The sequence below is a fragment of the Octopus sinensis genome, linkage group LG6, assembly GCF_006345805.1.
Source record: "Octopus sinensis linkage group LG6, ASM634580v1, whole genome shotgun sequence".
In the NCBI taxonomy this organism is placed as follows: Eukaryota; Metazoa; Mollusca; class Cephalopoda; order Octopoda; family Octopodidae; genus Octopus; species Octopus sinensis.
In genome coordinates, this window is record NC_043002.1 from 55,563,167 (window position 1) to 55,587,316 (window position 24,150).

The following is a 24,150-nucleotide window of genomic DNA, read 5'->3' on the forward strand; positions in this document are numbered from 1 at the left end:
TACTTACATAAACATATACATACATACGCACATACATTTATAGGAATACACACACATACACAAATGTAAGATCCAGGGATCGAGGAGTATGAAGACAGTTAATTTCAAGAAATTCGTAGTAAATATTAAGAAAAAAAAACTTTCGGAACAAATTTAGGTGTATTCAGGCGGAAGATTGGGGATTATTTAATTTTTTTTTTATAGAAAAATGATACGAAGAAAAAAGTTCTTTTTATATTCTACGGTAGGCGACAAGGTTTGTCGAGTTTGCGGAAAAGAATATAAGAGTTACAGAAGGGAAAAGAATAATTCGGGCTACATGTGTTTCATGGCGAATGAAACCTCAAAAGTGGTAAAACCAAATGAGGTGTATACGGCCGGGTAATATTCAGTCGAAGGATATCTTGAATAGATTAAAGGTTATATTGTCATGAGGAAGTAATTGTTAACACATACAATCATCGAATCTTTCCACCCGTATATATATGGATATATATATATATATATATATATATATATATATATATATACATATATATATATATAATAATATATATATATATATATATATATATATATATATATACATATATATATATATATATAGATATATATATATATATACATACACACATATATACGTATATATAATATATATACATATATATATATATATATATATATATATATATATATATACATACATACATACATACATACATACATACATACATACATACATACGTATATAAACTGTCTATTTCTTGTTTTAGTCTATATATCTATCTATCTATATATCTATCTATCAATGTAAGTGGCTTTAATATAAGTGGTTTTAAACGCACTTATTATATATCACATTTACTAATACTAACAATATACACACACATATCATATATGAATTTACTACTATTAATTATATAGACACATTGACACACAACACAAAAAAATATGGTTTATATTTAGTGGAACTATGTTAAATATTTGTGAATATCGTTTATTGAGTTCCAAAATGTTCAGCTCATTGTTTACTACACGTGAAAAACTAACAGCGACTTAACAAGTTATTTCTTTTTAATCATAACAATTCCTTCAATGTCTCCCTTTCCTTCTAAATGTTCCTTAATGGTATTTTTTTTTCTATTTTCCCGTAGACTGGAAATATATATTGGTCCTGTGTATCTCAGTCTGGACTTCATTCATCCAGGGAGCATCGATAAAACCTTCAGCGCTACCAATAAGTAACATAAAAGCTCAACTGGATACGGCTCGCAAGGCCTCAATAGCCGTGAACACTACTTTGCATTCTTTTGTAAGTTTACATATATTCATTCATATATTATTGTTATTATTATTGTTGTACTTGATATTGTTATCATCATCATCATCATCATCATCATCATCATCATCATCATCATCATTATTACAGCTTCTTATACCACTCCAATAATATATTCCTTAAAATACTACCCACATAATAATTAATAAAGTTCTCATAAGGATCAATATTTATAACTACTAGTTCAGTGTAAACGAATTTTCTACTCCATTCTTTTCTAATCCTATCTGTCCAAATCTCAGACTCATAATATGTCACGTGTTTTTCTACAGTGCTGCAACACTCCATTGGCATCTGCGATAAGCTGTCCTCACTTTATTCATATGCTACTCAACCAGACGGAACTTACATTCCCTCAGCTCTACATTCAAGACAATATCACCCTCGCGCAGACAGACTTAGTCAAGGTATGGACATATTATCAAACACCTTTTCTTGAAATATTTATACACATTCTATCTAAACTCGATTCTATATTTTATAAGAAATCTCAATCAGTGTCGAATCAAATTCAAGCTTCTCACAATTCTTTATTACAGATTGCTCTATCCAATATGTCTGCAACCCTCAGTCAATATGTTACTGTGTTGAAGAATCAGACGGAAAAAGAATATGACCAGCTGTGTGCCCCTGCCAAACGTATACAGACAGAGTGTTATTATCCGGCAGCCTGTTCTAAACTCACTCCCACATCTGATGCCATATTTTATTGTTACTTAAAACAAACACTTTCTTACCTGGGTGATACGATACTTTTTCTGGAATCACCAGTAAGTATTATTATCGTAATATATTTTTCTAGATGAAGATTCACGCGATTTCTCTTTTATTTCCTCACGAAAAATTAATGTAGATAAATTCCCTGGTCAATAAAACAGCACCAAAATATCCTCATGTTTATCGGAATATATTAAATATATATATCATAGAATTGATCCGGGAAGATATGGTCAGTTTATTTACAGAAACTGTTGTCAAACATCAAAAGTGCTATTCTTTAGATTCCCTCGGAGTAATATATACTCATTTCGAAACATATTTTCAAAGTGTTTCATGACTACTAAAAGATTACAAATTACATCTCTTCAGGGTTTCTAAGATTTCTGTCCTAAAATACTTCGTGCAGACGATAATCAGCTTACGTTCTGCACACTTTCCTCATTTTTATGATGTAGACAACAATGCATAGAATTGTAATCTGCGTAGAACGTCTAATTATTTGACGGAATTACTACAATTAGAATAATTTTGAACCGTTCTAATTTAATAATATTACTAACATGTGTGCGTATATTGTTAGTATTAGTAAATGTGATATATAATATGTGTGTATAAATGTCTCTATAGTATTGAATGTAGAGAGAAATAGCTACATTGACCACGTTTAGATCTCCGCCACGTTGGGTTTCCTATGGATAAATAAATATATATATATATATATATATATATAGCTTTATAAGGTGTGGACTGTGAGCACCAGTAGGTTTCATTACATGTGTATGTGTGTGTGTGTGTGTTTGTATTTGTGTGTGTATTAATATCAATTAATGTGTATCTCTTATTTACAATGTTCTTTTCATATATTTCAGATATTTTCAAACATCAAACAAAATGTCGAAGTGGATGACAGTCTTTTGCTACCGGATGATGTGCCAATAACCAAGCAGCGATGGTTTACCATAATTACACTCCATGCACTTCATGAAAATATAAACCACATTCAAAATACTCTACAATCCTTTATGTAATTAATTCCCGTTATAATACTTCTGGAACCAATCTCAGTTAGAGAAAAATCAGATACAAGTGTATCGTTTCAATTATGTAGAAGTGTTTTAGCTTCACCACTTAATAATCATATCGACGATTATATTAATCGTTAAATACCAATATTTCCATTAATTTTTATCTTATATTTTCTTATCACGTTTATAATCGTAAACAATGTATATATTTCTCCTTTATGAAATCAATATTTCTATTTAATATCGTGTTACATCGCTGTTATTGGTATTACACCAATGGGACTATGACGGATCAATCTATATATATTTTTCATATATACATACCTATATTTATCTATATATATATATTCATATATACATAACTATAGCTACGTTATTTAATTCATTTTTAATTTTTTTATTTTCCGATTCCATTTCCTATATTTTTAATCTTCGTTATAATATATACATTATATTCCTATGCATTATATTAGCAAGACTTCCCTGCATACTCACACACACACACACACACACACACACACACACATATACGCCAACATCATTTCTATTATTTATTATATAAATGGGAATTTTCTATGGAAACATTAAAGAGTTAATATTTTATTTTATATTCTGTTGTTTGAGTTTTTGATTTTGTTCAATGAGTGGATTGCAACTTCGTTACAGACATCCATATCTTATTTATTATTTGTTCCATTATTTCTTGATATGAAAAGATGTGATTTATTATGTAAATAACTAGCAGTATCGCCCGCCGTTCCTCGGGTTTGTAAGGGAAATAACTATATAAGCATTTTTAGGGATACAAAGTATAATAGCCATATCAATATGGCTAACCACAAAGGGGGTGTTACTGTAGCTTTTTACGTTCTGAGATTTATTAATACATTTTTAGAGAGTTACTTCCCTTATATAATAGCCAAAAAATTCATTAAAAATGGTAAAAAGTGATGGTAATTGTTTTTTAAATCGTAGACTCATCGTAGACGCGCGCTAATAACCAGAATGGCTTGATACGAATCACGACTATAAGATACCCGCTTTTGGTTACACTGCATCGCAAAATGTGGGAGTAGTTGAGAATCTAAATCGTAGGAGACAGACACACAACTTCACTTTTATATATAAAGATTTCTTTTTATATTTCATGTTACAGTCATTTCTTTCTCTTCAATATACATTTTATATATATTATATTACAATGTATCTCACCAGTAGGACATTTTTTTCTTCCCGTCATCATAAAATAAGTACCATTTACGTAATGGCGTCGACGAAATCCATTACACCTACCCCGAAATTGCTGACCTTGAGCCAAAGTTGGAAACTATCAATTCTTGCATCGAACCTGTACCAGAGGGGATCGTTTCCTCTTTTGAATAAAGCAACTGAGAGGAAAATACGAAGATGATGCAAACTTAGAAACACCTTTCTTCTCTTTTTCGTTCTTCCAATGTTATGACGAGATTATGTCCTACGGCCATCACTGGAGAAAAATATCTCAGGACTCGAGCATTCCTAATGATGCGCGGCAAAATATCACAATTAATATTTTTGTCGATATTACATCAATAATGATCACTGTTATATCGCCACACTTGTATTGAGTAATCTGTTAGAAGAATCTCATATTTCCTATAAGAAAATGTCTCCTTCAAACATCGGAAAGTTAGTTGGAAAAGTCGTCCTTTTCTGCTCAGAGGTGGCCATGTTTAGAGCGTAGTACCCGTCAAACATAGCGTGTTCCAATCAAGCCGTGACATAATAGTCATGATGCGATCAGAAATACGAGAGCTGCGTGTCTCGTTCTCATTTCTTGCAGAAACATGCGTCTCCAGAATCATAAGTGTCCAGCTTTCCATTCGTCTAACTGTGGTGATTCACTGAGTGCAGCCATGTCAGAGTCGCACAGCTTTACTCGCAGCTGTGTATGTATGTATGTTGTTATTCAGTCTATTTCAAGTTCTTGCCAATAGAGAAAGAACAGGTTTCTAACCTAGATCTATGTATGTATGTATGTATGTATGTATGTATGTATGTATGTATGTATGTATGTATGTATGTATGTATGTATGTGTGTGTGTGTGGTGTGTGTGTGTGTGTCTGTGTGTGTGTGTGTATGAATAACTGATTAGAAATACGAGTGAGATTGAGAGATTGTGCTGTGATATGTAAGTATGGGAATTTGATAAAGAATATATGAGAAGGATGTTCACATCCAGTATACAATGAATACTTCTGGATAATGAATATCATGAGATCATAAACATTGATGAGGAAATTGCCGGATAATGAACATTCTACGATAGTAAACAGAGTATGATGGTGTGCTCTATTAGATAATGTACACTATCTGATAGTGAGACTGATATGTAACAGTATTGGATTGTGAACACTGTTGGGTGGTGAACATTGTTGGACAATGAGCGTGGTAGCAAAGTAAACACTGTTAGATAACGAGTAATGTAAAATGGTTAACATTGCTGTATAATGTACGTTGTTGGATAGTAAGAACTGTCAGATAATGAATGCTTTAGGATTGTAAATAACGTTAGATAATGGGCATTGGTTTGTGGTGAACACTGCTGGACAATGAACATGGCTTGTTAGGAAACAAGATAGTGAACACTGTCGCAGAATGAACGTCGCAGGCTGGTGGACAGACTTTGTCAGTGAACATAGATATGCAGCGGAGACTCTTGGATAATGTACGCAGTTAAATATTGAACAACATAAATAGACATTCTTGGAAAATTATCACTGTGGGGTAATGGTCTCTTTTGGACAATGAATGCTGTTCGTTAGTAAACAGTGTTGGGTAATAAACATTGTAGAATAGTGAACATTGTTGGGTAGTATTAGATGGGGATCTCTATTAAACGTTAGAAAATATATACTGTTCCTTAATAGAAACTGTTGGATATTAAACAGTGCTCACTTATGTACACTGTAAAATGGTAAGATTCTTAGATGGTGAAAGCAGATGAACGGTAAATTCTTTGATGCTATGAACACTGTTGGAGAACGAACGCTTTTTGATAGTAATCATTACTGAATTGTGATTCGCATGAACACAACACAGTGAACACTGCTGGATAATGAACACTACTAGGTCATCAACATTGCTGGTTGGCTAAGCATTTTGTCCAAAGTGCTTCTGATTCTGTCAGCTTACCGGTTCCGTGTCTACAGTATGATAATTCTTGGGCATTCATCTAAGAAGAAGTGGGAGAGCTGAGAGAATCCTTGCTCTAACCAACATTTTACTAAAAGGTAGAAGCTCCAGATTATTTATGCCTCAGAATATATCGGTGCAGAAATATTAATGACTTCATAGAGATATACGGTATCTGGGTGATACTACAAAGGCACTATAAGCGACTTGTAGGCACGTTATGCATAACCAAATCGCACGTGCCTACACAACTCAATAATATTTACATTTCAGCCCCAGGGAAAGCGTCTAATATGTAACACCACTCTATGCTGGTGGTGATGATGAAGGTGGTGGCGACAGTAACAACGATTTTTAACATGAAACTGTAACGCACTTTCCCCGCTCGGTAATTTCCCGTTAAGCGAACGCAACCTACTAGCAATTGGCCTGGGCACTATATGCTGTTATGAAAATGCTTTCCCAAATCTTTAACATAGTTCCACTAAATATGAACCATATTATCGTGAGGAAGTACTTCTTAACACATGCAAGATTCGAATAGCCTTTCCACCTGTATATACATACATACATACGTACATACATTCATACATCATTCATACATATATATATATATATATATATATATATATATAATATATATATATATATATATATTATATGTATATATATATAATTCATATATATATATATATATACATATACACATATATATCTTCTTTTACTTGTTTTAGTCCACTAGTTGCGGCCATGCTGTGGATCGACATTGAAGAATTTTTTGTCGAATGTACCGACCCGAGGACTTATTTCAGAAAGCTATGTACTGATTCCCTTGGTCACTTTTTGCCGAACAGGTAAGTAACGTGTATATAAACACACAAGCATTGGTCGTCAAGCGATACTCAAGAAAGATTAGAAATCGATGAGTGTAGGTCAGATAATTGCTATGAAATATCATTAATTTTCATTTAGAAAATTAACAAAATCTTTTACTTAGAGATTTATATCTCTTAAGAAGGAAAAATTTCTCGTGAATTCAGTCCGGCCATTGTCAAATCTGGCAACAAGATGGCACAAAAAACGTAAAGTCAATGAAAAGAAGATTTACAACCACGACGGTTCGGATGGGATAAAAGGATGGATAGTGAGGCTTCTTGTCAATCATACATTCGCGCAAGATGAGTGTTCAAAAGAAATACAAGTCTAAGGCATCAAATATCGAGTTTGGGCCAAAATTTCAAAAAATGACCCAATTAATTGATAAGTACCCATATATTTCTAGGAATGAATTCGCTAAGCTGAGCTATGGAAGTCTTCTAAAGAACAAAATTAGTATGGAATCTTCGTATTGAGAAAGTTACTTATTTCCTCTCGCAGCTTTGACAACGCGCGGGGAGCGACGTCCGAATTTTATCGAGCAGATATTCTCTGACATGTAAAGATTGTTTGTCTTTGAGAAATATTGGTGAAATGGCACCAAAGATTATCATGTTATATTATTAAAGCCCGACGTGATGGGTTTTCCCCATAATGAATACAGTCGCATTATTTTTCGTAGGTTATACATTTTCAGAAGTAAGGCCGATTCGTTTTCCATTTGTTTTCTTTCTTCTCTCTTTCTCACTGCTACTAACGAGTTCGCTGTTAAAATATATTTCTATTTTAATATTGTATTATTTTTATACAACTTGAAGAATTCTAATGCTAAATTAATATAAGCGTTTCAAATTTACCGGCAAAATTAGTTTAAAACCATATCATTATAATTTTATTTAAAGCTTAAGATTGTAGCAAAAATGAGCAACAAGAACGAAATACAGATTAGTACTTTGTGCCGTAGCCTTTATTCTTAATAACGGCTGAACAACGTCTCGGCATTGAATTCGCTAAGTGATTACAAAATTATATGGGAATATTTTGCCAATCGAATAATTGTTTTAGATTAGATGGTTTTTTAGCATAGACATTTTGGAAACATAATTCCACAGGTTGTCGATCTGATTCAGGTCCGGGCTCTGGGGAGGCCACTTGATTACGTCAATATTATGGTGATCAAAAAATTCCATAACTTTGGGCTTTGTGCACAGGACTATTGTCCTGCTTATAAATAGCCCCCGAAGGCATTTGGTGAGTCAAATATGGCACATCATTATCCTTTAGTAGATTCATATAACCTACACTATTTAGCTTTCCATTAACTTTAACTAGAGGGCCAACATCAAAGCTACGAAATGCCGGCCGCACCATAACACCCCCACACACCGCTTGCGCCGTCTTTTTCACGCATTTGAGATGGATTTCCTCGGTTGGGCGATGTTTGACGTATGTTTTACCATCTGATCCAAATATACAGAAGCGTGACCCACCCCAAATCCGAATTTTCTGTAAAAACTTGTGGAGATAACTGTTGCGGAATATGAATTAGGCAAGGTTACAACCACTTAGAAATATCCGAGGGATAAAGACGGATATTAATTGCGAAACAAGAAATCTCTTATGTTACATAATCTGGTCTAGTCGTAAGGAAAACTACATTAGTTAAACCGGAATCTCTGTGGGTGAAAGATAGAACATACACACACTTTATCCCGACCAAAGGGAAATCCCACTTAGTGAAAATTAACTAATTTGCGATGACAAGTTTATTTTTTTCCTGTTTGTCTTTGCTTAACAGACAATCCAAAATTATTTTTTTTTTAAATTGAGATGTATTTTTTAAAAATAAATTCTTCTAAATTAACTTTGCTTAAAAAAACAATAATGAACAAAAGAAAATATTTTTTTTACCTCCGGCTCGAAATATTTCTTAAGGAGAGATGAAAACAACTCTAAACTGAAAAACTTTCCGCTTCTCTTCCATATTTTTTAATTACTTTTTCTTTTTATTATTTTTTAATTGCAAATTAGGTGAAACGGAATTTTGACATTTTCACTTTTATCTCTCAATGAATTGTTTCTAGTTTTGCTACTCGTTTATTAATTCTACACATATTAGTATGGGAATTGTGTGTGTATATGTGTGTGTGTATGTGTGTTTGTGTGCGTATGTATGTATTTATATATCACTGATCCATGTACACGCCTGCACATAAACGCCATGGATAATGAATAGCATGAGATCATAAACATTGATGAGGAACATGGCTGGATAATGAACATTGTACGATAGTAAACAGAGTACGATGGTGAGCTCTGTTAGATGATGTACAATATTTGATAGTGAGACTGACTGATAGGTAACACTATTGGATTGTGAACACTGTTGGGTGGTGAACACTGCTGGACAATAAGCGTAGTAGCAAAGTAAACACTATTAGATAACGAGCAATGTAGGATGGTTAACATTGTTGTATAATGAAAGTTTTTGGATAGTGAGAAATGTCAGATAATGAATGCTTTAGGATTGTAAATAATATTAGATAATGGGTATTGGTTTGTAGTGAACACTGATTAATGATGAACATGGCTTGTTACGAAACAAGATAGTGAACACTGTCGGATAATGAAAGTCGCAGGTTGGTGGACAGAGTTTGTCAGTGAACATTGATATGCAGCGGAGACTCTTGGAGAATGTACGCAGTTAAATATTGAACAACATGAATAGACATTCTTGGAAAATGATCACTGTTGGGTAATGGTCTCTTTTGGACAATGAATGCTGTTCGTTAGTAAACAGAGTTGGGTAATAAACACTGTAGAATAGTGAACATTGTTGGGTATTATTAGATGAGGATCTCTATTAGACGTTAGAAAATAAATACTGTTGCTTAAGTGAAACTGTTGGATAATGAACATTATTCAGTTATATACACTGTAAAATAGTATGATTCTTAGATGGTGAACGCAAATGAACGGTAAAATATTTGGTGCTATGAACACTGTTGGATAATGAATGCTTTCGGATAGTAATCATTACTGAATTGTGATTCGCATGAACACAACATAGTGAACACTGCTGGATAATGAACACTACTGGGTCATCAACATTGCTGGGTGGCTAAGCATTTTGTCCAAAGTGCTTCTGATTCTGTCACCTTACCGGTTCCGTGTCTACATTCTGATAATTCTTGGGCATTCATCTAAGAAGTGGGAGACCTGAGAGAATCCTTGCTCTAACCAATATTTTACTAAAAGGTAGACGCTCCAGATTATGCTTCAGAATATATCGTTGCAGAATTATTAATGACCTCATAGTAATATAGGGTATCTGGGTGATAGTACATAGGTACTATTAGCGACTTGTAGGCACGTTATGCATAACGAAATAGCACGTGCCTACACAACTAATTGATATTTACATTCCAGCCCCAGGGAAAGCGTCTAATATGTAACACCACTCTATGCTGGTGGTGATGATAATGGTGGTGGCGACAGTAACAACGATTTTTAACATGAAACTGTAACGCACTTTCCCCGCTCGGTAATTTCCCGTTAAGCGAAAGTAACCTACTAGCAATTGGCCTGTGACCTATATGCTGTTATGAAAATGCTTTCCCAAATCTTTAACATAGTTCCACTAAATATGAACCATATTATGGTGAGGAAGTACTTCTAAACACATGCAAGATTCGAATCGCCCCTCCACCTGTATATACATACATACATGCATACATACATACATACTAACATACATAGATACATACATACTAACATGCATACATACAATACATAATATATATATATAATATATATATATATATATATATATAATATATTATATATATATATATATATATTATATATATCATATATATATATATATATTAGATATATATAATTATATATATATATATAGTATATATATATAATATATATATATATATATATATACATATATATATACATATACACATATATCTCTTTTACTTGTTTTAGTCCGCTAGTTTGCGGCCATGCTGTGGCTCGACATTGAAGAATTTTTACTCGAATGTAATCGACCCGAACTTATTTCAGAAAGCTATGTACTGATTCTCTTTGTCACTTTTTACCGATCAGTTAGATTACGTGAATATAAACACACAAGCATTGGTCGTCAAGCGATACTCAAGAAAGATTGGAAATCGATGAGCGTAGGTCAGATAATTGCTATAAAATATAAAAGTGAAAATTTACCATTAATTTTCATATAGAAAATTATTTTTAAAATATTTTATTGGAGATTTTTTTCTCTTAAGAAGGAAAAATTTCTCGTGAATTCAGTCCGGCCATTGTCGAATCTGGCAACAAGATGGCACAAAAAATGTAAAGTGAATGAAAAGAAGGTTTACAACCACGACTGTTCGGATAGGATAAATGGATGGAGAGTGACGCTACTTGTCAATCATACATTCGCGCAATAAGAGTGTTCATAAGAAATACAAGTCTAAGGCATCAAATATCGAGTTTGGGCCAAAATTTCAGAAAATGGCCGAATTAATTGATAAGTACACATATATTTCTAGGAATGAATTCGCTAAGCTGAGCTATAGAAATCTTCTAAAGAGCAAAATTAGTAAGGAATCGTCGTATCGAGAACGTTGTTTATTTCCTCTCGCTGTTTTGACAACGCGTGGGGAGCGACGTCCGAAGTTTACCGTGCGGATATTCTCTGACATGTAAAAATTGTTTATCTTCGAGAAATATTGGTGAAATGGCACCAAAGATTATCATGTTATATTATTAAAGCCCGACGTGATGGGTTTTCCCCATAATGAATACAGTCGCATTATTTTTCGTAGGTTATACATTTTCAGAAGTAAGGCCGATTCGTTTACCATTTGTTTTCTTTCTTCTCTCTTTCTCACTGCTACTAACTGTTAAAAGATATTTCTATTTTAATATTGTACTTATCTCTTAACCGATACTGTCTTCCTCTCTCTCTCTCTCTCTCTCTCACACACACACACACACACACACCGACACACACACATACACACACACACACATGCACACACACACTCACATACACACACACATACACATGCACACACACAAAGAGATTAATATAATATATTTGTTTCTTTTTTTCTTTTACTTATTTATCTCATTATTCCGCCATTAGCAGAACTAATCGACCCCAAGCCTTATTCTTTGCAAATCAAATACGTGTTCTATCGGACTACTTTACCGAACCGCTAGTTTACAAGGACGAAAACAGATCAGTATCGGCTCTCAAGCGATGTTGGGGGCACAGTCACGACAGGGCCTATACATACATACATATTAGAACATGTGTGTGTGTGTGTGTGTGTGTGTGTGTGTGTGTGTGTGTGTGTGTGTGTGTGTGTGTGTGTGTGTGTGTGTGTGTGTGTGTGTGTGTGTGTGTGTGTAGCTTGCCCTAAAGTCTCTATACGAGATGCAAGTCGGTACTCTTACCAGAGGTAATGTTTCTTACGATCCCAACATGGCTGTTCTGAATAGAACACTGTTACTATTTCACGGCTTGATTGGAACACTTACACTATGTTTGACAGGCGCTACACTCCAAACATGGCCACCTCTGAGTAGAAAAAGAACGACTTTTCCAGATAACTCTGCGACGTCTTGAAGGAGGCATTTTCTTATAGAAAGTATGAGATTTTCCTAAAAGATTACTCAACACAACTTTAGCGATATAACAGTGATCACTATTGATCTAATATCGACAAAAATATTTCGATGAGGAATGCACGAGTTTCGGAACATTTCGTCCTGCTGCATTTTCTCTAGTGAGGGCAGTATGACATAATCTCGTCATAACATTGGAAGAACGAAAACGAGAAGAAAGGTTTTTTTAGATGTGCATCATCTTCGTATTTTCCTCTCAGTTGCTTTAATCGTTCTATTCAAATGAGGAAACGATTCCATCTGGCACAGGTTGGATGCAACAATTGATAGCTCCCAACTTTGGCTCAAGGCCAACAATTTCGCGGTAGAGGTAAGTGGATTTTGTCGACCCCGTAACATAACTGGTACATATTTTATCAACACCGAAAAAATAGATGTCCTATTGGTGAGATACATATAATATAATGTATATAAAATACATATTAAAGATAAAGAAATGACTGTAACATGAACTATTAAAAGAAATTATTTATAAAATAAAAAAATATTTTTATGTCAAGAAATAATGGAACAAATCATCATCATCATCATCATCGTTTAACGTCCGCTTTCCATGCTAGCATGTGTTGGACGATTTGACTGAGGACTGGCGAACCAGATGGCTGCACCAGGCTCCAATCTGATCTGACAGAATTTCTACAGCTGGATGCCCTTCCTAACGCCAACCACTCCAAGAGTATAGTGGGTGCTATTACATGCCACCAGCACGAGGGCCAGTCAAGCGGTACTGGCAACGGCCACGCTCAAATGGTGTTTTTTACGTGCCACCTGCACAGGAGCCAGTCTAGCGGCTCTGGCAACGACCTCGCTCGAATGTTTATTCACGTGCCAGTAAGGCAGCGCTGGTAACGATCACACTCGAATGGTGCTTTTTACATGCCACCGGTACGGAAGCTAGTTAGCTGCTCTGGCAATGATCACGCTCGGATGGTGCTCTTAGCGCTCCATTAGCACGGATGCCAGTCATCGAATTTGATTTCGATTTCGATTTCACTTGCCTCAACAGGTCTTCGCAAGCAGAGTTTAGTGTCCAATGAAGGAAAGGTACGCATTAAGTGGGCTGATTACACCCCTGGTATAGGCCACGAGGTTATGGTCTCACTTGGCTTGCCGGGTCTTGTCAATCACAGCATATTTCCAAAGGTTTCGGTTACTAGTCATTGCCTTGGTGAGACCTAATGATCGATTCACCACCTCATCCCAGGTCTTCTTGAGTCTACTTCTTCCACAGGTTCCCTCAACCGCTAGGCACTTTTCACACAGCTATCCTCATCCACTCTCGCCACATGACCATACCAGCGCAGTCGTATCTCTTGCACACCACACCTGATGCTTCTTAAGTCCAACGTTTTTCTCAAGGTACTTACACTCTGTCGAGTATGCACACTGACATTACACACCCAGTAGAGCATACTTGCTTCATTCCTTGCGAGCTTAGACATGTCTTCAGCAATCATGGCCCATGTTTCACTGCCAAGTAGCATGGCTGTTCGTACACATGCGTCATACAGTCTACCGTTTACTCTGAGCGAGTGGCCTTTTGTCACCAGCAGACGTAAGAGCTCTCTGAACTTTGCCCAGGCTATTCTTATTCTAGCAGCTACACTTTTAGCGCACCCTCCCCCGCAACTGATTTGGTCACCTAGGTAACGAAAGCTATCAACAACTTTTAGTTTTTCTCCCTGGAATGTGGCGGAAGTTGTTCTCTGCACATTTTTAGTGTTTATTGCTCCTGAGCATCTGCCACATACAAAAACTATCTTCCCAGTTAGCTTTCCTTTGATATTGCTGCACCTCTTATGTGTTCATAGCTTACACTGGGTACATCTTATAGAGTTTCTACCTACGCCTTTTCTACAGATCGAGCAGGACCATCTACCTGAAGGGATTTGTGGTTTGCCTGCCTTCCTACTTATGAGGACTTTGGTTTTAGCTAGGTTGACTCTAAGGCCCTTCGATTCTAATCTTTGCTTCCACAACTGAAACTTCTCCTTTAGTTCTGACAGTGACTCAGCAATTAGAGCAAGGTCGTCAGCATAGAGGAGCTCCCAGGGGCATCCTGTCTTGAATTCCTCCGTTATTGCATGGAGGACTATGATAAATAAGAGGGGGCTGAGGACTGAACCTTGGTGGACCCCTACCTCTACCCGGAATTCTTCACTATACTCGTTGCCAACCCTCACCTTACTGACAGCGTCCCTGTAATGGTTTGCACAGCTCTCACTAACCATTCATCTATTCCTAGTTTCCTCATTGACCACCAGATAAGGGATCTGGGTACCCTGTCAAAGACTTTCTCCATGTCAACAAATCCAGGGACAGAGGTTTATTTTTGGCTAGATATTTCTCCTGCAGCTGTCTTACCAGAAATATGGCATCAGTGGTGCTTTTCCCTGGCACGAACACAAACTGCATCTCATCTAAACTGACTCTTTCCCTAATTAGATGGGCTATAACCCTCTCTGTGACCTTTATTACCTAATGTAACAACTTGATACGTCTGTAATTATTTATATCTAAAGCGTCACCTTTACCTTTGTAGCAGTTGACTATAGTGCTGCTACACCAGTCATTGGGTGTGACTACTTCGTGTATCACCTGGTTAACTATACGGGTGACTAGGCTATAGCCGACACTACAACATATTTTGAGCATCTCTGCAGTGATTCCAGTTGGGCCGGGGGCTTTCCCTGTCTTCATACTCTTAAATGCTTTATCTCCCAAGGTACTGTCAACTCGGATAGCTGGTCCCTCTGTTGGGTCGATATTCGGCAGACTCTCTTTCTCCCATTCATTTTCTTTATTGAGCAACCTTTCATAGGTTGCGGATACATTTCTCTCCTACGACATCACGATTCTCTCTTACACACTGTCTTGCAACACGAAATGCCTCAAGTCTTTGGTCCTCACGGCGCAGAACATTGGCAAATTTTTTCTCATCTGCTTCCTCTCTGGCTAAATAAACCTGCCTCTTAGCTTACCTTCAGGCAGTATGATACAATTCCCTGCTACCACCGTTCTTCCAGTCCTTCTTAGCCTGTTTCTTTTCTCTAATAGCCCTGTCAACAACACTCTTCCACCACTACGTTATTTGGGTCGAGAGGGGACTTTGCACCATCCTCAGATCTGGTCAGTGGCCCTCAGCAGGTTGTCCCGTAGAAACCTCCAGTTGTCTCCTACATCGTGTGAAGTTATATCCCCTTCTATTTCGTCAAAGGCTTCGAGTAATATGTCTCTAAATCTCTGTCCATTCGCAGGATCTTTTAGCTTCCAGACCCTTCTCCTCCATGCTGGTCGTCTTCTGAGTATCCACTTAGCCCTGATCCTGAAGTCACTAACTACCTGTCTATGTTGTGGGGTACATTCTTCGCCTGGGAAAGTTTTGGCATTTATATGCAGCCATATTTCCCTTTTTCTGGCGAGGATGTAGTCAATTTGGCTTGTGTATCTGCCAGAACGGCAGGTGACTAGGTGACTGGCAGGTTTCCTGGAGTTAGTATATCAAACCATAAGATCATTTGCATCGCAGAACTCCAGCAGCCCGGTTCCCTCCTCATTGCGGGAACCAAAACCGTAGCCTCCATGTACGCCATGGAAGCCCCTGTTTGTTGTCCAACATGTCCGCTGAAGTCACCAGCAACAAAGAGAAAGTCCCTGACAGTCGTCAACGAGGTAGTCTGCAAGAGGGTGTCATAGAATCGGTCTTTCTGTCCATCGGGTAGCCCCGGCTGAGGGGCATAGGCCAAGATAATGGTTGCTAACCCATGACGAAGCACTAATCTAATCTTAAGTATTCTGTCGCATACTCTGACTACCTTGATTACCTTATCCACTCATTTCTCCGCAAGAAGTATGCCCACGCCCCCGACCCTGTCAGTGTTCCCTGCCCAGAAAATCTTGTACCTGTGTTCTTTGCCTGTGAGGAACCTAGCGGAACCTCCTCTCCACCTTATTTCTTGGATGCAGCACATATCGACACATCTCCGTTCAAGCATCTCAACAATCTCACCAGACCTACCTTTCAGTGTGCCGACGTTGAGAGTGCCAACCCTGAGGGTGTGGGAGGTATGGGCCCGTGAGATCTTTGGACGAGGACAGCGGCATCATGTACCTGAAAAGAGAGCTCGCATTTGGCAAAATTCATAAGCGAACATTAGCCTTCAGTTCAATCATATTTTTGCACTATATGATAACTACCTTACATAGGAGATAAACCCTAAGTAGGGGTGGGGATGGCATAAAACCTTTAGAAGTGTTCATGGGAGACAACCAAAGAATGACAAAGGATAGGAACTTCCGGTACGGGTGGAAAGGGGTTAGAGGTCGTTTGTACCGCGAACTAGCAAATTTAGACGAGAGCATAAAAAAAATATCGAATAGAGAATCAGAGTGTGCGCGCTAGTTTATATAGGGGGGGGGGAGAAGTCTTGGCGAAGCGAGTGGTAATCGAAAGAGAGACAGAAACAAGAGAGACAGAGACAGAAACAGACAGAGTGAGGCCGAAAGAGAGACAGAGTGAGGCGGAGAGAGAGAGGGGTAGTGATCAAAACACGAGGTTAGAAAAATATTCTTTGGAGATTTGTGTAGCATAATTTAATGAGACAGCAAATGTTGATAATAGTAAAATAGAATTGAGAAATCTGAGAGCTTTCGGTCAGACAATCTAAGACGAAATTCGAGAAATAAGTGACTGTGTGATTAACTTTAATAGATGAATAAATGAATGAATATGTTGCAGCTAAAAAAAAGCGTGAACTAAGGTTATCTTATGGCAACAACGGGGAAGACGAAACTATTGAAACTATATTTACATGATGACATAGTACTGAAATGGATTGAATAATGAAAAGAACTAATAAGGGGTTCATGATCTGCGCAGAAATAGAAGAGAAGGTAACTGGGTTCAAAAGACAAAACATCTTATCTGAGCATCTTCTGAGATTCGTATTCTTCGTCAGAGGTATTAAAATCGAGTAAAGGAGACCGAGTGCGTGCGCTAGTTTATATAGGGTGGTGGTGGTGGTGGTGGAGGAAGTCTTGTCGAAGCGAGTGGTAATCGAAAGAGAGACAGAGACAGAGAGAGTGAGGTTGAGTGAGAGACAGAGTGAAGCAGAGAGAGAGAGGGGAGTAGTGGTCGGAACACGAGGGAGAAAAATATTCTTTTGGGATATGTGTAGCATACATTAACGGGACAGCAAATTTAGACGAGAGCATCAAGCAAATGTTGATAATAATAAAAATAGAAATGAAAACTCTGAGAGTTTAGATGTTTGTAATGAAGTTGCAATCTACTCATTGAACAAAATCAAAAACACAAACTGAATATAAAATAAAATATTAACCCTTTAATGTTTCCATACAAAAATATAATTCGCATTTATATGATAAATAATAGAAATAATGTTGGCGTATATGTGTGTGCGTGTGTGAGTATGCAGGGAAGTCTTACTAGTATAATGCATAGGAGTATAATGTATATATTATAATAAAGATTAAAAAATAGGAAATGAAATCGGAAAATAAATAATTTATACAATGAATTAAATGACATAGATATAGGTACGTATATATAAATATATAAATATAGATAAATATAGGTATGTATATATGAAAAATATATATAGATTGATGCGCCACAGTCCCATTGGTGTAATACCAATAACATCGATATAACACGATATTAAATAGAAATATTTATTTAATAAAGGAGAAATATATATATTATTTACGATTATAAATGTGATAAGAAAATATAAGATCAAAATTAATGGAAATATTGGTATTTAACGATTAATATAATCGTCGATATGATTATTAAGTGGTGAAGCTAAAACACATCTACATAATTGAAACGATACACTTGTATCTGATTTTTCTCTAACTGAGATTGGTTCCAGAAGTATTATAACAGGAATTAATTACATAAAGGATTCTAGAGTATTTTGAATGTGGTTTATATTTTCATGAAGTGTATGGAGTGTAATTATAGTAAACCATCGCTGCTGGATTATTGGCACATCGACCGGTAGCAAAAGACTGTCATCCACTCGACATTTTGTTTAATGTTTGAAAATATCTGAAATATATGAAAAGATTATGGTAAATTAGAGATAAATATTAATATTAATACACGCACAAATACAAACACACACACACACACACACACACACACACACACACACACACACACACACACACAACTCACACACAAATGCAAACACACACACACGCTCACACATGCAATGGCAGCTGCCAACGGAGTTCTCAGTCCACACAGTACCAAGCTATATATATATATATATCCAAAGGAAACCCTACGTGGTGGGGATCTAAACATGGTCAATGTAGCTATTTCCCCCTACATTCAATACTATAGAGACATTTACACGCACATATTATATATCACATTTACTAATACTAACAATATACGCACACATCTTATATACGAATTTACTACTAATAATTATATAGACACATAGGCACACACACGTATATATTACGTATAACGTTTTGATAGACTAGGTTATATTGTTAAATTAGAACGGTTCAAAATTATTCAAATTGTAGTAATTCCTTCAAATAATTAGACAGTCTACGCTGGTTACAATTCTACGCATTGTTGTCTACATCATATAAGTGAGGAAAGTGTGCAGAACGTAAGCTGATTAACGTCTGCACGAAGTATTTTACGACAGAAATCTTAGAAACCTTGAAGAGAGGTATTTTGTAATCTTTTAGTAGTCATGAAACACAAGAATACTTTGAAAGAATGCTTCGAAATGAGTATCTATTACTCCGAGGGAATCTAAAGAATAGCACTTTTGATCTTTGACAACAGTTTCTGTAAATAAACTGACCATATTTTCCTGGATCAGTTCTATGAGATATATATTTAATATATTCCGATAAACATGAGGATATTTTGATGCTGTTTTACTGAACAGGGAATTTATCTACATTAATTTTACGTGAGGATATAAAAGAGAAATCGCGTGAATATTCATCTAGGAAAATATATTACGATAATAATACTTACCGGTGATTCCAGAAAAAGTATCGTATCAACCAGGTAAGAAAGTTTTTGTTTTAAGTAACAATAAAATATGGCATCAGATGTGGGAGTGAGTTTAGAACAGGCAGCGGGATAATAACACTCTGTCTGTATACGTTTGGCAGGGGCACACAGCTGGTCATATTCTTTTTCCGTCTGATTCTTCAACACAGTAACATATTGACTGAGGGTTGCAGACATATTGGATAGAGCAATCTGTAATAAAGAATTGTGAGAAGCTTGAATTTTATTCGACACTAATTGAGATTTCTTATAAAATATAGAATCGAGTTTAGATAGAAAGTGTATAAATATTTTTTTTAAATGTGTTTGATAATATGTCCATACCTTGACTAAATCTGTCTGCGCGATGGTGATATTGTCTTGAATGGAGAGCTGAGGGAATGTAAGTTCCGTCTGGTTGAGTAGCATATGAATAAAGTGAGGATAGCTTACTGCAGATGCCATTGGAGTGTTGTGGCGCTGTAGAAAAACACGTGACATATTATGAGTCTGAGATTTGGACAGATATTAGAAAACAACTGAGTAGAAGTTCGTTTACTCTAAACTAGTCGTTATAAATACTGATCTTTATGAAAACTTTATTAATCAGTATGTGAGTAGTATTTTAAGTAATATATTATTGGAGAGGCATAACAAAAAGGATAATAATATAATATAATAATAATAATAATAATAATAATAATAATAATAATAATAATAATAATAATAATAATAACAATAATAATGATAATAATAATAACAACAGCAACAATAATAATAATAATAATAACAACAGCAACAACAACAATAATAATAAGAATAACAAAAACAGCAACAACAACAACAACAAAAAGAATAATAATAATAATAATAATATAATAATAATAATAATAACAGCAACAACAACAACAACAATAAGAAGAAGAATAACAAAAACAGCAACAACAACAAACACAAAAAGAATAATAATAATAATAATAATAATAATAATAATAATAATAATAATAATAATAATAATAATAATAATAATAATAACAAGAACAAACATACAAATATTTAGGGATAAACAAGAACAAACATACAAATATTTAGGGATAAATGAAGGCTCTGGTATTCAGCATGCAAGCATGAAAGAGAAAATCAGGAAGGAATGTTATAGGAGAGTTCGTGCAGTCCTGAAATCTGAACTAAATGCACGTAACAAGGTGTTAGCTATAAATTCCTTAGCAGTTCCAGTTGTTACTTATAGCTACAATGTGTTGAACTGGAATATGAGTGAAGTAAAGAATATAGATAGAAAAATACGCAAGCTGCTGAGTTGTAATAGGATGCACCACCCAAAGGCAGACGTAGATCGCCTTTACCTTCCCAGAGCCCAAGGAGGTCGAGGCCTGATCCAATTTGAACTAGCTTACAAAACAACCACAATTGGACTGGCCAAATATCTCGAAATATCGAATGACTGGATGCTAAAGCTCGTGGAAAATCACGAGAGACGAAAGAAGCTTCATTCTATCATAAAGGAAAGCAAAAAATTTGCTATTGATCTCGTGCAGGATACCCAAACTGAACAACCCGAGGGAAGTACGGCAACTATTGTTGCAAAGAAGGTGAAAATGATGGCAATGAAGAAAGCGCACGAGCAATTGGCTGATAGGTGGGAGGAGAAACCTCTGCACGGCAAATATGTGACCCACAGCAAACAAGCTGATGTTGACCAGAAGCAAACCCATCAGTGGCTACGGAGCTCAAGGCTAAAAGCAGAGAGCGAAGGTTTCATCCTGGCTGCTCAAGATCAAAGCCTATTAACCCGGAACTACCAGGCCAATGTGATGAAAAATGGAGCAGACCCAAAATGCCGATTCTGCAACGACATGATTGAAACAGTGGACCACCTAATCTCTGGATGTAAAGTCTTAGCACCAGTGGAGTATAAATTAAGACATGACAGAGTTGGCCAATATCTACACTGGCTAATAAGTCGGCATTACAATATCAAAACTGCCGACAAGTGGTATAATCACCACCCTGAGGCTGTAACTGAAGGAGAAAATGTAACCATCCTGTGGGACTTTCCAGTACATACAGACCGAACCATCAAGGCCAATAAACCAGATATTGTTGTGAAAGACCAAAACAATAAAGTTTGCTTATTGATCGACATGAGCATCCCCTGTGATCATAATATCTCAGCGAAAGAGTTTGACAAGCTCAGAAAATATAAAGACCTACTCATTGAAATTGAGAAAATGTGGCATCTCAAGGCGGTTACAATACCAGTGACCGTAGGAGCACTAGGAATGATCAAGAAGGGAACCGAAAATTATATGAGAATGATCCCTGGCTTACCATCCCTGCAAGAAGTGCAAAAGATTGTCTTAACTGGTACATCACACGTATTGAGAAGAGCATTGTCGATGTGAGAACTGTTGCTGCTCATGTATTTTAATTTAACTTTAAAAGAAAAATTTTTTTTTAATGAACGAACTACTGAGTTTGGTTTAATGGCCTACCAATGTATACTATGAGTTTCTTTGCCCTAGGAGTCGGGAAGACACTCGGCAAGAAATGGAAGCAAATTTGAAAGAAGAAAAGAAAAAAAAAATAATAATAATAATAATAATAATAATAATAATAATAATAATAATAATAATAATATAATAATAATAATAATATAATAATAATAATAATAATAATAATAATATAATAATAATAATAATAATAAACAATAATAATAGAAGCTCAGGACTCAAAGCAGAGACGGAGGGATTTTTAATTGCAGCACAAGACCAAAGCCTCCCCACCAGAAATTACCAAAAACATATAATGAAAAGAAACATAAGTAACTGCAGAATATGTGGAGATGGACAAGAAACAATAAATCATATTATCTCTGGCTGCCCAGCCCTGGCTAAGAAGGCACGACAGAGTTGTGACCTACATACACTGGAAGCTATGCCAACACTATGGAATAACAACAGAAAAAAGATGGTATAGGCACACACCAGAAAAGGTCACAGAAAACGAGAAAACATCCATACTCTGAGATATGCCTGTACACGCAGATAGAGAAATTAAGGCCAATACGCCAGATATAGTTGTCAGAGATCATGAAGAAAAAAAAATGCTTTTTAATTGATGTATCAATACCAGCAGATGACAACGTTTCTCTAAAAGAAATTGAGAAACTTTCAAAATACAAAGACCTGGAAATAGAGGTACTTGAATGTGGAATCTAAAAACACAAACATTTCCTATCATAGTAGGCGCATTAGGTATGATTTAAAAATACTCAAACAAATACATAACAAAACCAAAGGACTTACAAATATTTATAACATACAGAAAATTGCACTCCTGGGCACTGCACAAATCCTACGCAAGACATTTTCAATACAGTAACCATAAGAGCATCACAACAAACCCCTCACATACCCAGGCACACAGAGCTGCGCTCGGTAGTGAAGTGAAAGCACGTTATAAAAATAAAACTACTGAATAATAATGATAATAATAATAATAATAATAATAATAATAATAATAATAATAATAATAATAATAATAATAATAATAATAAATATGAAAACTATACTTGATATTGATGCCACCATAGAAACCATCAAACAAAAGGTATCTGCCAAAGCTGCCCGCATAGCGAGGTATGAAAAGCGTGTTAGATTTTTCAAGGACAACAACATGTTCAAAAATAACACCAAGAATTTTTACAGGAAGATAGGAAAAACAGCGTTTACTGCAGGGTCTGTACCATCAAAAGAAGAAGTGCAGAGATTTTGGAATAAAATCTGGGCAGAAGAAAAAACACACAACGAAAAGGCCCCCTGGATTGACAGAATATCTACAGAACTGGACCCCTTAGAAGAGCAAAAGTGGGAGGGTGTCAAGGTAGAAGATATAAATCTGCTCTCAGGAGGTCAAGCAAATGGAAGTCTCCAGGAAAGGATAAAATTCCTAACTTCTGGCTGAATGCCTTCCCAGAGAGCCATGAACTGCTAACAGAACTGTACAATGATGTTTTGCAACACCCTAGTAGGATGCCTCCTTGGCTAGTTAATGGGTTACATTCCTGCTTCCAAAAAGTGAAGAAACAAATGAACCAAAAACTATAGACCCATAACCTGCTTAACAACTATGTACAAAACACTAACATCTGTCCTGACGGAATATACCTATAGTTTTTTAACAGACAGCAGCATATTCCCTAATGAACAGAAAGGATGTAAACGTGGATCCT

The 24,150-nt window shown here is 35.9% G+C and overlaps 1 protein-coding gene and 1 long non-coding RNA gene across 3 annotated transcripts in view; one reads left to right on the plus strand and one right to left on the minus strand.

Annotated features, from left to right (window-relative positions):
• Positions 1 to 24,150, minus strand: part of LOC118763923 — a 226,171-nt gene that overhangs the window by 195,026 nt on the left and 6,995 nt on the right. The window lies entirely within an intron of this gene.
• On the plus strand, positions 1,624 to 1,941 carry LOC118763925. The gene is made up of 2 exons (XR_004999694.1): positions 1,624 to 1,746; positions 1,879 to 1,941. It is a non-coding gene; the product is annotated as an uncharacterized LOC118763925 (long non-coding RNA).